Source organism: Symsagittifera roscoffensis, chromosome 6 (genome assembly GCF_963678635.1).
Source record: "Symsagittifera roscoffensis chromosome 6, txSymRosc1.1, whole genome shotgun sequence".
NCBI lineage: Eukaryota > Metazoa > Xenacoelomorpha > Acoela > Convolutidae > Symsagittifera > Symsagittifera roscoffensis.
In genome coordinates this window covers 48,963,170-48,980,497 of record NC_087067.1, presented here as the reverse complement: position 1 = coordinate 48,980,497, position 17,328 = coordinate 48,963,170, and the positions used below count along the sequence as shown (strand labels likewise).

The 17,328-nt window shown below is 34.0% G+C and overlaps 1 long non-coding RNA gene across 1 annotated transcript; it reads right to left on the bottom strand.

Annotated features, from left to right (window-relative positions):
- Positions 1-5,316: 5,316 nt before the first annotated feature.
- LOC134848000 (uncharacterized) lies at positions 5,317-7,475 on the bottom strand. The gene is made up of 3 exons (XR_010162883.1): positions 6,511-7,475; positions 5,933-6,048; positions 5,317-5,616 (listed from the first exon to the last, which is right to left on the bottom strand). It is a non-coding gene; the product is annotated as an uncharacterized LOC134848000 (long non-coding RNA).
- Positions 7,476-17,328: the final 9,853 nt, after the last annotated feature.

Genomic DNA, 17,328 nt, shown 5'->3' with positions numbered 1-17,328 from the left:
AAAGTTATACATTCTATTGTATATTATCCTTTCGAAAATTTTGCTGAGTGAACTGAGTAAAATAATAGGTCTATAATTTTCCAAAGAATATTTTAAACCTCCCTTAAATAGGGGAATAACTTTTGCAAGCCTTGAGGAAAATAACCACTCTTAACGCATTGGTTGAAAAGACTGCAAATTCTTACAGAAATTACAGGCAGCGATAATTTTATAATTTTGTTATTTATGCCATCATGACCATTTGAACCTTTGTTTTTCAACATATATATGGCATTTTCATTTTCCTTGCGGGTAATTTCATAAAACACTATTGATTTTTCGATGCGATCTACATAACCCAACGCTTCTTTGTAATCGAATTCAGGATTTCTCAGTTTCTCGCCAATTGAGGCAAAAAATTCATTGAAAACGTCAGCAGCCAAAAATTTCATGTTTTTGGAGTTTCCTTTGCAAAATTCATAAAAGGCTTGGAACAGCGTTTTCGAATTTCTACTATTTCCAACTTTTTTGTCGTAATAAAATCTTTTTTCATTTCTTATTAACTTGGTTGCTAAATTTCTAGCTTGAGAATATTTCAATTTAATCAATTCAGTAGGATTTTGTACCCACTTACTGAAAAGCCGATTGCGGTTTTTGAGGATTTTTTTGGTTGAATCGGTAACCCATGACTGTTTTTGTGATTTCGATTTTTCTAAGGGAGCAAAACGATAAATTGATGAAACTATGGATTCAACTAACAGACATAATTTCTTATTGGGATCACTAAGCTTATAAAATATTGACAATTTGTTTTCTAAGAGGAATAAATATTTATAAATTTTATCGTCACGGTAAAGATTTTTAAGATTTCTATAGCAGTAATCTTGATTTTCTTGCGGATCAACATTCACGTAACCAGATAAAATTATGGGAAAATGATCAGAAATAGTTGAATCCAGTGTTTTTACGTTGGCGTCAAAATTAGCAATTAAATGATCAATACATTTACTCGATGTTGGAGTAATGCGAGTTGGATCTCTATTCAAAATATGCGCACCACAGCTCTTAATTAGAGTAATATAAGAATTGGAAATTGGCTTGCAATCTAAAGTATCGATATTAAAATCTCCACAAACAAGAAAATTAGTTTTCAAAGCATTTAAGTACAGAAGGTAGTTCTCAAAGTGATTCAAAAAAACCTCATTTTTGCTCTGTGGGGGTTTATAGACAACGGAAATATTAGTTTTGACTGATTTATATACGATAGATATGTTGATGCATTCGAAATTAACCTCTATATTGTTTAATTGAAAGTTCACATCATCGCGCACATAAAACGCACATTCCCCGCCTCTCTGATATTTCCGGTGTTTAGAAATTAAGGGATGGTAGCCATCAAGATGATAGAGATTCAGATAATCATTATCACACAGCCAGGTTTCGCATAGCGCAATAATCAAAGGTTTTTGTTCTAACTGATTAATATCTATAACGAGTTGGTCATGATGGCATCTGAGGGACCTTATATTCAAAAAATACAAAAAACTGTCTTTTAAGTCGCCCATATGACGTTCTACTACATTTCTCTCCATTTCAATAAAAAATAGAACTTCAGTCAAGTTGATTGATTTTATTTGCTAACGTCCTCTGTTACAGTTTTTCTATATTGAGCGCTTCTGATTCTTTTTCAATATTTAATTTCTTCGAGGTCTGATTATCAATATTCAATATTTCTGGCGATAAATTCCTCTCTGACTATCTCCTCGAAATACCAGGAGTTGAATTGGTATTTAGTTGAGCACTAGTATGGTGCCCAGTAATGAAGGTTTTATGAACTGCTTGAGGATAGTTGTGAGGTCTTGGCCGGTTTTGACTGATCTGTTTTTTGGCTGCAATTTTAGCTAGTTGTTCCACTCCAGCAAGACTATTTACACTTTGGGAATAAAATGAGCTATTTGGTCGTTGGCAAAAAACTTTCACTTGGCAGTTATGAGTCGTTGTAATAAGGTTCATGTTATCGCATTTTCTTTTAATTTCCATGTCTGATTTCGGCAAACGTTCATTTATGAACAAACTTTTTCCCTGTACACCCTTCTGCCCAGATAACATACGCCTCCTTCCCAAAATCTCATCTTTGTCCGAAAAATAGACAAATTTCAAAATGATTGGAACCTTCTTACTAGAATCCTTGCGCGTCGGAAGAGGATGACATGCCTTGATAGCTCCCGGTGATAACACAAAGCCACCAAAGTAATGGTAAACTAGGTTGCACATGATGTCGGAAATCAGGTTGGGGGAGTATGGGTTGATATCATAATTCGAAAAAACTAAGCAATCTTTACTAGAATATCTTTCCTGAAAATTTACTCGCTTTTCGAGATCAAAAACATTGTTTTTTAAGTCAATTATTTCCTGGGTTCTTTCATTTAATACATTTTTAAGAGAATCAACCCTTGCCAAAAGGCTAGTGATAATAGGAATCATTAATTTAGGGTCAATATTGGAATCTGGGGGAAGATTTTTCAATACATCAACGTAATTTTTTGAATTATTTTCGGCCATTTTGAGGTGAAGGTCAAATATTTCAAGCAATAAATCCGAATCAAAAAGCGCAACAATAAGAGCAAATTTGTTCTTCATACTTTGCAGCGTAACATCACGCATTTAGCCGTGATAACTCGTAAAACAAACAAAAAACTCGGTATTTTGAAAGGGGGGAAACTGGAAAAGGGCCAAAATTTGATTTACAATGATGATTAGTTATGTTTTTGTTGCAATTTTTTGAGCTCAAAATCTGATTTATGAGGGCCAATTTTTTGAATTCTATGACATCTGGCACGTGTGTTTTTATCTAAAAATTGAGAATACATTTTCCGCTTATTTTTTTGATTTTCATGTTTTTAGAAAAAAAAGTTGATTCAAATCAATTTGAAATGGATTTCTCAGACAAAAAAATCAATCTGCTCAAGGGTCTGTTAAAATGGATTTAAATAGATTTTAGTGAGATTTTGAGGTTTAAGTGAGTCGGTAATACCATCCAAATCGAATTAAAACGATTTTTTAGATACTTAAATCGATCCAAAAATTTCAAGAAAGATCAATTAAAATCATTTTAAAATCCAGTACAGTTTCTAAAATGTTCATTGTTAATCATTTTGGATCAATTTAAAATTGGGTGTAAAATCAATTGAAACAATTTTTGTCAGTGCAGGTAGTTCAAATTGAATTAATTGGATAAATGATATTGCTTGTAATTTGTCCCAAAATTTGCCAATATAGCAACCTTTAAACCCCATAATTTTACAAAAAAGACTACTGGTATCAGGCAAAGACTTGAAAGTTTCAACTGCCCTATAATTGGTCTCAAATAGTTTTTGGTAAATTAACTATTGACAAAACTATGAATTGTAGGCTTGTAATATCAAATTTTAAGTGTGAAGTTTTGAATCGCGCATGAAACTTACATCAAAACCAATTAGCCTCAATTTGCCTCAATTATTTTCGGAAGGATTTGTAGTGCGGGAAAACTCGCCACATGTAAGTTATAAAACGGTCAGTTTAGACAGACTCGTGGTTGGATACTATAGAGGTGAGCACAATCGGCTAGACCCATGCAGATCAAAGGATCGAGCCCACGAGGGAGCAAACAGTTAGGTGCAATTGGTCTGAATAAAAAAGGACCGCGAGAATGTATAACAATCATTTTCCTCGAAAGTTGGAAGACATATGATCACAGGGAAAAAATCTTTTCAAATTTGTGCTCAGGACAAAACCTTTTGAATGATTTAAAAATTGCTAGATAAAAAGTCCAAACCTGTCTGGAAAGAACCCACTCCGAGCTCAAACGTTTGCCATATATTTCAAAAGTAGTCAGATTAACAATAGTGATTTTAGTTTTTTGTCCGCCTGTTCCTTGGTTGCGCTGTTACAATCTATTGTTGATCACTGTCTTTTTTCATCTTCTTCACTTTTTATTACGTTTTGATAAAATAATTTTGAGCTATAAAATTTAAAAGTTATAGGACCCGTCCGTAATGAAACACAGAAAAGCATAAGAATATGTTTTTACCTCAAAAATAAGCAAAGTGAATTGGAACGCCAATTTAACATCAGCAGAAACTGTTCAATTAAAGAAAAAAGAAACAAAAATCAAAATCAGACTTGTTAAGTGTACAGAACTTTCAAACTTAGTTGAAAAAAAAACTGTTTAAATCGAAACTAATTCATTTTTTTTTGTAAAATAAGCTAATCAAATCCCAGTCAAAATATTCAATTTTTTTAAGAAATTTTGATAGAAACAAAAATTACATCCTAAACCAATGACACCTAAATACTACGTAACCTTAAAAATGGTAGTTTTATTAACATTTTCAAGAAATTACGCATGTTTACCATTCCTCCTGAATCGACTAATCTGTGAAAATTGTTAATTACGGGAAAAAAATCTAGAAGCCGGTTGCAACGCCCTTGCTGATCGCAAATATAAACACTTCAGTCCTTGCTTAACAGCTATCGAAATTTCACTTAAATTTTTGTGCTATTCTCCAAACTGATTTTGGGCATGTTCTAGAAGAAATAGTTCAAGAGAAATGAGTTTATATGAAACGCGATATACTACTAGAGGACAAGATTGACTTTAAAATTAAAAGCCAAAGCCCTGAACAATCCCTTGATAGGCAAAGCCTTGAACAATCCCTCTACCACTTTTTGTCTGTTAATTAGTTTTTTCAGCGCACTATGAAACTTTTCGGGGAAAAAAATTCATTTTTTAGCATTATCCCCCACACTACACCCCTGATGTTTGTTCATGGTCAAAAACAAATATACAAATTTGCTTCAAACGTCGTTGTCGCAACAATATCTCCATGGTGATATAGTAGTATTTGGTGATATATTACAATAGGTGGTAATTTTGAGTATAGTGCATATATTAAACTTGAGAACTATAATGCATAATACAGTCATTTCCTTTTCAATCACTTGTACTAAGACTAAGATAGTTTTTCTGAAAACATTACTGTGCCAAATGAAATGCTATTCATAATTTCACATTTTACGCATCTTTTGCCTAAAACTTTGACTTTAAAATAATTTTTAAATAATGTGCAAAGTATAACAAAAAGCGATGCAACTATTGATATTGAACCTACCACTTGTTGTAATATATCACCAAGTATTTTTAATCGTACAAAATAAGGTACAGATGTTCAGTTTTAGAAAAAAAAAGAAATTTATACAATTTCCGTAGTTTTTACCAGTTTGTGTCTTTAATTAGATCAAACAAATAATGCCAATTGATTCTAGTCTGATAGCTTTTTCTCTTTGATAATTTTCATTACAATATATTTTAAAATTGAAACGTATCTGTGATCTATGCAAAAATTCAACTTCAAGTTCTCCAGATTTTGAGAAGCTCCGTCGAATCTTCTGAAAACAGCCTGTCAAAAACGCGCCATCCAACTTCATAAGTGGCTAAAACGTAGCTGGAGTTTTCTGGATTCTTTACTGATGCGACTAAGGTTGATATCTGGTGTTGCAACAAGCGAGACAAGGTAGATTCTAGGAGGAGATCCCATTCCGAGTCCGAAAGGGGGCGAAATTTGGTGAACCCTTTCATCAGTGCTCGACCATACTCACCTAGAATTTTCCACTTTTATCATCGAACTCAAATTCAAGTTTGTACAAGCAGCTGAGAACGTTTTTGAGCATTTGTTCAATCTTTACTTTCGTGTCAGCTTCTGTTTTTTTTTCAGAAAAGTTTCTCTCACTTTGCTGTTACAAGCGTGAAAACATCAGAAGAATTAAAAGTAGTTATGGTGGCCTCTCAAACATCGGTTCTTCGGCTATTCAACTTGTATAAAAAAAATAATTTTCGATTGAGCCTCCTTAAGTTATTTTGTATTTGACTGTGTTGACAGTATGGAATGTTTTTAAAAACGTTGAGTAGTATCACCTAATGCGTTTTCTGGCACAAATGTGAGTATGGATCTAAGAAGGGTGCCACACTCGAAGACCAAATAAGAGTGACAGGCATCCTCGAAGTCCAGAATAGCTCTCACACAGTCAGGGCTGAAACAAACCAGCTCAATCTGGTCAAAACAGGACTTATATCTCCCCGTCAATTTTGTCCAAAAATATTTTCCCCAAAGCTCTCCGCCATCAGAAACCTTGATTTTTGGTTTCATTTGCATTTAAAAAAAGTTTTTCACGTCCCGAAAAATTTTTAGTCGGGGAACTGGTCGAGTTTTGGCCTCTTTCTGTTGCTGCAGGGGGGAGGTCTTCTGACTAGATCCATGTAAATCCGGATTACGTTTCCCACGTTTCGAAATATACGCCAAAGTAAAAAAAAATAGGCAACGTTTGCAGGGAAACGCAGCCAATTTTTTGGAAAAAACTATGGGATAAATTTTGTAAATTTTAATTATTTTTTGAACTGAGAATTTCCAACTTTTGACTAGATATCGCTTAAAAGGTCATTTAAACATTCGAGAGTTTATCATAAACTGCTGATTGAAAACTGAAACTACTGACTTGTCTGGGTGGACGAGAATGTTTTTGCAGGTTCCGTCCGCATGGATAAGAGCCTCCCTACACGTTGCCTCAATCTTTGGAAGACTATCTGTTTTGAATCCACATAAAAAGTTTTCACAAACTCTCCTTCTTTCCTCTTGGCCTGTTTTGGATAAAATTCCAAAGTTTTGTTCGCAGACCAACACATTTTTTGGATCCCAGTGAAAATTTTTACGGCTAGTCGTTACTTCTGGACAATTTTGAAGCGCCAGAGAAAGTTGTCCATACTTTTCGCCTAAATCTTCGGTCAGGGTAAGAGAAAAAGGAAGCACTGTATTCATAGGGTTTCCCTCAATATATTCAAGCAAGGCTATGTTATGCAGATGACAATCATTAACTTCTGAACTTTTGCATCTAACCGCAGATTTGATCACAGATTTCCCATTATTTGATGTGAAAACACGTTGTAGTAAACTTGGAATTTCATTATATAGTTGTTCCATCAAACTGATCTGTTCGTGAAATATTTGGGCGGCATGGGGAGGGTTTGTACATGGGGCTATTTTTAGCAGGTAATTTTGACCCCCGTTGAAATGTGACGTGGAAGTTTTCACGTGGTAATTTATGGTGTCAAATCCGTTCAGGCGTTTCAAGGATTCGACCTCAATTGAGTAATTTTTCTTCAGGATTTGTTTTAAATCACCATCTTCAACGACTGCTGGAAAAAACTGGGTTAAGTTTATCATCGCCAGAAGTTTCTATTTTCTATTGCCAGAAGTTACCACAGAAGTTTCTAATTAATAATATCTGTATTTAATGAAACGAATAAACTAAGCGAGCAATGAACAAAAGGTAAGAAAATTTGTCAGGACAGGCACTTCATATTAACAGTGCGATGACTTTTTCGCTCAACCATGAGCTCGATAAAAACGAACTTTCTAAGCGTTATAGCATACATATAACTCGTTTTTCTTCTGGTTGGTGGTCCCTATGATAGCTTTGTCAGTGTGACAGTCCAACAAGTTATTGGTTCTTAGCTATGTATTGTAGAAAAAAAACATAATGAACTTACCATTCTCACTTAATTTGCACATTAAATTGACGTGGCAATATCTTCAATTTAAGGAATAAGAAATTGTAAAACAAAAATAATCGTTTAAAAATCACGGCAAAGAGATGAGTTACGGAGTAGCTGCTGAAAGTGGGCTTTCAAACAACACTGAAGCTTGAATATTGCTTAAAATTTTGAACTATAAATTTTGAACTATGAGTTTGATGTCTATAAATTTTTGGCAATTTTGCGCAAATCATTTGTTGTTTTAAATTATTTGATTACTTTTTTCTCTTTCAAAACAAACATTTTGAAAAAAAAATTTGGTTAAATTCAACATTTTGTTTTGTTCTCGGAACTGTTGTGCTCTGGCGATTTTGTGCTGGCTCTGTTCTTTAATTAAAAGAGTATTTTCAATCAAAATATCGATTAAATCGAAAAATTGGAATGAAATTTTTGTGACCTGCTAAATAATAATAGTTTGGTACGTGTCTCAGCTTAAGAGGAACTGAATTCAAGCTGTATTTTTTGGGTAATAAATGTTTTTATTGATAGATGGCCATCGCGGTTTGATAATGATTATTCAAGTTGGTTAAATCGATTACATACCAATCAATTTTTGCGCTGGCCCAACAAATGCGAAGAAGATAAGCAGACATGAACTCAAAGTCGTATTTAATTCAAATTCATTAAAGTAGAGTAAAACTCAGGGGCCCGTTTAGGAGAGGCGAGGGGGGAGACGCTTTCATCTCAGGTATTCGACCAAAGGAATTCGACCATCACCAACCAAAGGGTCCGCTTTTGGTATTTTAATGGCATTGATTTTTGGCGACCAACCCCAAAAAATTTTATCACTTAACCTCATAATTATCACTTATAACTGGGCATTTGTTTGATCAAATTTTTCCTGTATACTTTCATCTATTTTAAGAAACTATTTGCTTTGATTTTTTGTGGCAAATATTTTATGGTAAAGGGCAATTTTCAGTAAAACTGCAATTAGGAGCGGCGTTCAAAGCGATAGTCTGTGGTAGAGTTACCAAAAGAAGAAAACTTGCAATAGCACCACCAACTAGTGAAAATAATTATACGGACAAATTCAGCTCCGTCTACTAAAGCTTTAAACGGTTTGTAAAACGCATAAAAGAGTCTACGCCGTTTTCAATCATTCAAAGCGCACAGTCCGATGTAATGATTCACGTTTGAGCATTTCAGTTGTAAAAAAAATAGAAGGAAAATCATCACAACAAAAAATGTATATATTTAAAAGCTGCAGTTAGAAAACAGCGAGTTATTCCAACCAGATGCTATGTGTATTCTTCTTGAGGTCAATATAATTTTCCATAAAGAGGAACGAAAAAGAGTGCCAAAGATTCTTTATTCATAGACCAGTGTGTCCATGTAACAAAAACTACGAAGCAGGGATCATCAACATTATTATAAAAACCATTCATGTCCTCCCGATTTATTTTTTAATTAGCAGATTATCAGAAGCGGCGGATTCAAGAGAACGGGCGGACAACCTCGGACCCCTTGGGGGGTCTGTTCTGTTATACGGCCCAAAATTTATAGTTTTGCTATTCATAAAAGTAAGATCAAATGCTTGATTCTGATTAGAACAAAATAGAGGCTTATAGTTTCAAAATATATAAGCTCATTTGACGTTTTGGTAATTTCGACCATCATAACAGAAAAGCCAAAGCCCTCCCCCCCCCCCCCCCCCCCGGGATTTCATGACCCCTGACCAGCCCAAGCTGACTAAAAAAACTCAATGATCATAAAACTGCCCAAAAACGGAACTCGTACATTCAGTTTGATCGATATTGCAAAAGGTTGAAAAAAATCGAACATTTTAGAAAAGGTCTCTCGTTCGAGTAAACCTAGATCCCCTTGTTTATATATATATAGCATGTTAGATGTTAGTCTATGAATTATTTTATCTTGAGTCACGATATATTAACTTGCATGAAAAAATTAATTTCGTAATTTTTATAAGATGGCAGAAACTGATGTTTCTGCGAGAGCGAGATGAAGATCTTGGTCTTCCATGATGAGTAAAGCGAAATTTTCAAATAAATTTTGGAAGAATTCACAATCTTTTTATAGAAAAAAGAGTTTTAACCCTCTAAGAAAACACTTAAAAGGCCACATAATGCTTAAAATTTCCGAGCCGCAAGCAACGCGTCTCTGGAAACGAGCCAGAAACACCGTTTAAAGGCTCCGATGAGCCATATCAAATATTTGCAAATTTCTTTAAAAAATTTGAAGTGGGGCGTTTTTTCGAGGTTTTTTATTTTCTGAAATATTTTTTTGTAAATTTTCAAGTATGTTTTGGGCAACAAGAAAAATTGAAAATCAGTTTCAAAATCATGTATACAAAATGTAGATATGTCTTTTTCCGTCGAAAAAAATACAAATTGAGGTATCCCAGTTTTGATTATCCCAGTTTTAATTCTCTTAACTTTAGCAACACAATTGTCAAGTAACGAAACTCTTGTCATTTTTTTTTTAAATACCTGTCTGCCAGTTAAGTTTTCTATTTCTTTTTGCGTTGATTCAGGCGACCTATCGTTAAGGCTAGATTCGAGAGCACTTTTGAACGTTTCTGTAAAAAGTTGTCATTTCTTTCTCACTACTGTGTATGAAAGTATGAGTTTTGTTGGGTTTCTAGATTTCGCAAGTTCTATTTGTTCTGGGTTTTGTAGTCGTTCAGCGAGTCTGTTCTTGATTTTTAACTTTGTGATATCAAGTCAATCCGTTTATATCTGAGCTGTGCCAATTTTATTATTGACTATCAAGAGTAAGTTGTGAAGGTGTTTTTTTGCTGCATCTCGGTTTAGTTTTGGACTTTTGAAAGGTTTAGGAGTAATGTTATTAACTGAAAAGGTCCGTTGAAAAAGTTTTTAGTTTTTGTTTTTGTTTCTTTTTAAAACAACTTTGGTTGTTTGGCTTGTCCTTAAATCTCGTTACTACTTCCTACATTATTTATTTTTCACATTCGTAGCCGTTTAAAATTTTCTGATTCAACAACTGAAACCTTGGCAATCCGAAATCATCAGTATCAAAATTCATTGACGGTATAAATTTGTTGTAACTTTATCAATTGGAGATTAGTTTTACAACCTTATGGAGGCATAATCGAAAAAAGTTTTGACTTGCTTAAAACTAGGTTATCGTTGAGCGTAGCAGAAAAGTTTTTATAAAAAGTAGAAGCAAAAAATGTTCCAGTTAATTTGAAACTTCTTTATGTGTGAACTTATGATTGTTAGTGCTAACTAAGCCGGCAGAAATTGAGAAAAAAAAAGACAAAAAATTTTATACAAGTCCAAAATAACAGCATACCAGAAGAATGAGTATTCTAAAAAGATCTATTAGAGTACGACAAAACTTCAAAAGGAGGCCAAATTGTGCACTGAATAGGTGTGTTTGTGTCTCTGGAATCGAGAGACAAGTCGTAAAACGTGTTAAAATTTATTTCGTCAGAACAATCACAGAGCATGGAAGAATAAAAGAAGAACAAATAGAGCATCCTTGTTGCGAAATCCAGTTACAATTTACAAAATACCCATTTTGGTCTCCTGGAACGTTTTTCTTGGAAGGCTTCAAAAAATGTATCTGGAACATTTGTTGCTGCAAAAAACTTTTAGAAACAAAAACAAAACAAAACAAACGGGCAAGATTACGAATGAGAACGTTTTCTCCTTTTTATGCCCAGTTTTTCCTACTTCTATTCGACCCATGATTCAACTCTGTTGAACTCATGATTCAACCCTGCTCGATTCATGATTTGATTCTGTTCAACCATGAGTTGACCGTTTTCGACCCATGATTTGACCCTGCTCGACTCATGATTTGACCCTGATTGGCCCATAATTCGACCGTGCTACACTCATGAGTTGACTTTGTTGAACCACGAGTTGACCGTTTTGGACCCATAATTAGACCCTGCTTGACTCATGATTTGACCATGATTGGCCCATGATTCGACTTCGTTCGACGTTAGCCTTCGTTCGACTGTCTTAATTGAAATGGACATTGTTACACCGTTTTGGTCAAAACCTGGAAGTCCAAACACTTCAGCCTGGGCAGCCAAAAAAAATCAAAACTACATTATCTGTCACACTAAGACATAAACAGAAAATAGTCAAAAACTTGAGAAAGTTTTTTTGAACTAATTAGCCAAAAGTTGAATCCAGTTGACTGAAAAGATAAATTACAGGAAAAACTGAAAAAGGTGGTGTATCAAACAAATCTGTTACTGTTAGTGAAAATATTTTCAGAAGAAAAGACGTTTTTTTTCTGTCATACAGCCCAAAGTTATGAAAATGTAATACATGAGCTGATGTTTTCACTAAGAATCCAGATTTTCTTTCACCGGAAGTAATTTGAACCATTCAAAACAGTGCGCATTGATCCACTTTTCAAAATAAGAAAAACGTTACTTTTGGGCCTTAAAACAGAGAAGTCCCGAAATGGCTTTGTAACTAGTAACTAATTTGAGGCAATTAGGAGCAGTGGCGATCATTTTTAACACTTGCATTTTGTTTAGTGTTCACTCATAAATAGCATTACTTTAAAAATGTGAATCGCATCGAGGAAACACTTCTAAAGTTTTCAACGTGAACTGTCTTTGGAGAAATAAGGATTTAAAACTGTCTAGCACATTTTAGTTAAAATTTAAAAAAAGTGGACACCATTTTCTAGAAAAATATATCGATCATAATCATTTAATTATAACTAAGAGCTCCAAAGAAAAATATTATATCAATAAAGGACTTAGGGAAAGCGGGCCAAAATAAAGTTTTTGTGTTCGTTAATGAAGCTATCAGTTCTTGATCCATGGACCCTAATCTCTGAGAAATACCGAAAAAAAAAGTTTTTTTTTAAAAAAATGAGCGATTTTGATTTCTATAGTTAGCTTAAGCCCCAAATAACAAAAAAGATTTCAATGGTCAAAGATATCCTATACGTTTTCCATTGGCGTGAACAGTATCGGATTTGTGGAAGGAGAGCTTGAGCATACATTGGTACCTATTGAGTACACATCGGTACTCCAATGAGTTGGAAGCAAGCGAGATTTTTACTTTGTTTTGAGATAGTGGTAGAATGTAAAACTTTAAAAGACTACATTTCAAATAGTGCTTTTATACAAAATCATAATGAATTTTGTAAAAAAAACTAAAAAAATTAGAAAAAAATGGTTAAACAGATATTCTTTGACTAAGAAGGAACTATTGAAAAGAAGAAAGGACTATTGGAGAAGGAAAATTATTTATGTCAAAATTTTAACCCATTAGCTTAAACAATCTTTTGAACATTGAATTCATCTCGAGAAATTTTTTGTGAAGAGAGCTTTATAAAACATATAGATAATTGAACAAGGATAGCCGATTGCTGTGTAAGTAGCACAGAATGTTCCGACCATATTCTTGAAATGAAAACATGAAAAATTGAATGATGAAAAGATCTGAAGAAATTGTGAAATGTACGTGTATCTGTTAGTCACTGTAAATTAAGCAAACAGAGCAGTGGTTTTTTCAAAAACTGACCATAAAAAAAGCAAAAATTAACAAAAAAAGTTAATACATTTTTCAATATGTTTTTCCAGAAACTTTTTGGCTTATTTTTGATAATAAGCCTGCACGCTTGCTTTAATTATGGAAATTAGAGTTAAATTCAAATGTTTTGAATCGGTTTTTCTCAACACTGGGACAATAATTGAAAAAGAATTGAGTCGTTCGAATCAAGATTGAAAGGGTTGATGCCATCTATTCCTATGATTATCTGCGGCAATTTTCTTGATTGAAAAACCAAATAAGCCTACTCGCTCACCGAACAAGCTTATTTGGTCAAAGTTAGACTGAAAATCAAAAATTTCTAACGGTTTTCCAAATGCTGAAAAAAATTTTCAAATAAAAAATTTTAATTATATTTTGAAACACATCTGAAGAGCTTTAATATGATACATCACTCAACCCAATTTGATGATTGTTTACCTAATTTTGCGTGGAAAACAAAAAACACCAAAACACGCCCTATACAAAATTTAGTAGTGGGAACAATTAGCAAAAAATTTCCCAAAGATGGATAAAATTGACTCCTCATTAGAAACAATGGCTGAATTGTGCCAAATTTCTCTATAAAAATTGTTCCCGACTTCGCTAGACCAAACCCAGATATCGATGCCGTCGAATAATGTGGGCATATTTGAATTTTAATAAAAAGCAAAATCTGATTATAGATTGGTGTGTTCGAACATAGGTTTAAGGTATATTTCAATCATGCTCGTGGTATGTTCCGACCATGCTCAAGGAATTTTTTGAGCTACTCGACCCCGATTGGCCATTTTTCGACGTTCAATTAATACAAATTTACAGATAAAAACATTACAGCGCAACTTTCTTGAGCATAAACTTTGTTTCTCATTATCTCAACATTAAAAAAACTCTTGGAAAACTAAAAATTTTCAGTTATGTTTGTATGAATTCAGGTATGTTTCCTCATTCCTCTTAATAATACATACTTCAAAACTCCGTGTATAAACTGGTCTTAATTGGGCACTGTTTTAATCATGCAAGGAATTGGACCCCTCAGCACCCAAAAATTCCACCTGATAGACCTCGTGAAAACATTTTTTTGGAATCAAATACGTTTTCAACATCCTCGAACTTATTTGGCGTCAACCAGTCGTAAGTCCGACAAAAAGACAAAAGAACTCGCTAGGCAGCTAACTGTAGGCATTTCCCACTCGCTAGCTGGCCTTTTTGCTGTCCTTCCAAGCAGGGGCGGCTTTAGAGAGAGGGGGGGTGGAGATAGTAGCGGATGCAGAAGTGCAGAAGAGTCTTTTTAGTGCTTTGGGAGAGCTCGGAAAATCAATTTGGTTCATCTATAAAAAAAGGATTGAGAAAATTTCCAAGATTAGTTTTTTGAATCAGGTCTGTAAATTAAAAGTTGTTTTCTTTATTGAAGACATTTTTATTATAACTAATGATAGAGTTCTGGTAGAGATTTTGATTTATAAAATTGGAACTATTTAAGAATCCGCTTTACCGCCCTTCTACGGCATAAATCCTAGATCCACCCATGGACTTAGCTCGATGCAAATTCATCTACCACAACAGAAAAATCATTTAATTCAGCTGTAAATTAGTCTGCAGTGATTGTAAACTGAAAAGGTGAGCATAGTTTTGGCAGGTAATTGGTAATAAAAACCATCGCAAATAAAAGCTGAACTGCCTTACTGGTAAAATTGATATTATGCTGAGCTAAACAGCCAAATATTATATCAATTTATTCTCGATTTGTTTGCTTTGCTTTATTTACAAAATGCAATTTTATTTTTTATGGGCGTTTTTTATTGGAAATGCTTGGTTGTGTTTCGGGCAAACGAGAAATGAGTCAACTGAGAAAGAGAAAAGCGAAGTGTCAGAGACTAATCGTCAGGTAAACAGAATCGGAGAAAATTTCATTTTTTAAATTTAATTAGACTAACCCCAATAATTGACTAATTTTAAAATTCCGTCCCCATTTCTGACACTAGTTCTATAGTGTTTGTACTGAACCTGAATCAAGTGTAATCCATCAATAATTAAGTCTTATCTAGTCTACATTTTTAAAAAGCACTTCAATTTGGGGTTCCATAAAAGCTCTCTGTGTCGAGAAATGTGGGTTGAGTATTTCTGTTTCTCGCAGACTGATTTTCAAGCAATCCACATAAAAAGTTTTCACAAACTCTCCTTCTTTCCTCTTGGCCTGTTTTGGATAAAATTCCAAAGTTTTGTTCGCAGACCAACACATTTTTTGGATCCCAGTGAAAATTTTTACGGCTAGTCGTTACTTCTGGACAATTTTGAAGCGCCAGAGAAAGTTGTCCATACTTTTCGCCTAAATCTTCGGTCAGGGTAAGAGAAAAAGGAAGCACTGTATTCATAGGGTTTCCCTCAATATATTCAAGCAAGGCTATGTTATGCAGATGACAATCATTAACTTCTGAACTTTTGCATCTAACCGCAGATTTGATCACAGATTTCCCATTATTTGATGTGAAAACACGTTGTAGTAAACTTGGAATTTCATTATATAGTTGTTCCATCAAACTGATCTGTTCGTGAAATATTTGGGCGGCATGGGGAGGGTTTGTACATGGGGCTATTTTTAGCAGGTAATTTTGACCCCCGTTGAAATGTGACGTGGAAGTTTTCACGTGGTAATTTATGGTGTCAAATCCGTTCAGGCGTTTCAAGGATTCGACCTCAATTGAGTAATTTTTCTTCAGGATTTGTTTTAAATCACCATCTTCAACGACTGCTGGAAAAAACTGGGTTAAGTTTATCATCGCCAGAAGTTTCTATTTTCTATTGCCAGAAGTTACCACAGAAGTTTCTAATTAATAATATCTGTATTTAATGAAACGAATAAACTAAGCGAGCAATGAACAAAAGGTAAGAAAATTTGTCAGGACAGGCACTTCATATTAACAGTGCGATGACTTTTTCGCTCAACCATGAGCTCGATAAAAACGAACTTTCTAAGCGTTATAGCATACATATAACTCGTTTTTCTTCTGGTTGGTGGTCCCTATGATAGCTTTGTCAGTGTGACAGTCCAACAAGTTATTGGTTCTTAGCTATGTATTGTAGAAAAAAAACATAATGAACTTACCATTCTCACTTAATTTGCACATTAAATTGACGTGGCAATATCTTCAATTTAAGGAATAAGAAATTGTAAAACAAAAATAATCGTTTAAAAATCACGGCAAAGAGATGAGTTACGGAGTAGCTGCTGAAAGTGGGCTTTCAAACAACACTGAAGCTTGAATATTGCTTAAAATTTTGAACTATAAATTTTGAACTATAAGTTTGATGTCTATAAATTTTTGGCAATTTTGCGCAAATCATTTGTTGTTTTAAATTATTTGATTACTTTTTTCTCTTTCAAAACAAACATTTTGAAAAAAAAATTTGGTTAAATTCAACATTTTGTTTTGTTCTCGGAACTGTTGTGCTCTGGCGATTTTGTGCTGGCTCTGTTCTTTAATTAAAAGAGTATTTTCAATCAAAATATCGATTAAATCGAAAAATTGGAATGAAATTTTTGTGACCTGCTAAATAATAATAGTTTGGTACGTGTCTCAGCTTAAGAGGAACTGAATTCAAGCTGTATTTTTTGGGTAATAAATGTTTTTATTGATAGATGGCCATCGCGGTTTGATAATGATTATTCAAGTTGGTTAAATCGATTACATACCAATCAATTTTTGCGCTGGCCCAACAAATGCGAAGAAGATAAGCAGACATGAACTCAAAGTCGTATTTAATTCAAATTCATTAAAGTAGAGTAAAACTCAGGGGCCCGTTTAGGAGAGGCGAGGGGGGAGACGCTTTCATCTCAGGTATTCGACCAAAGGAATTCGACCATCACCAACCAAAGGGTCCGCTTTTGGTATTTTAATGGCATTGATTTTTGGCGACCAACCCCAAAAAATTTTATCACTTAACCTCATAATTATCACTTATAACTGGGCATTTGTTTGATCAAATTTTTCCTGTATACTTTCATCTATTTTAAGAAACTATTTGCTTTGATTTTTTGTGGCAAATATTTTATGGTAAAGGGCAATTTTCAGTAAAACTGCAATTAGGAGCGGCGTTCAAAGCGATAGTCTGTGGTAGAGTTACCAAAAGAAGAAAACTTGCAATAGCACCACCAACTAGTGAAAATAATTATACGGACAAATTCAGCTCCGTCTACTAAAGCTTTAAACGGTTTGTAAAACGCATAAAAGA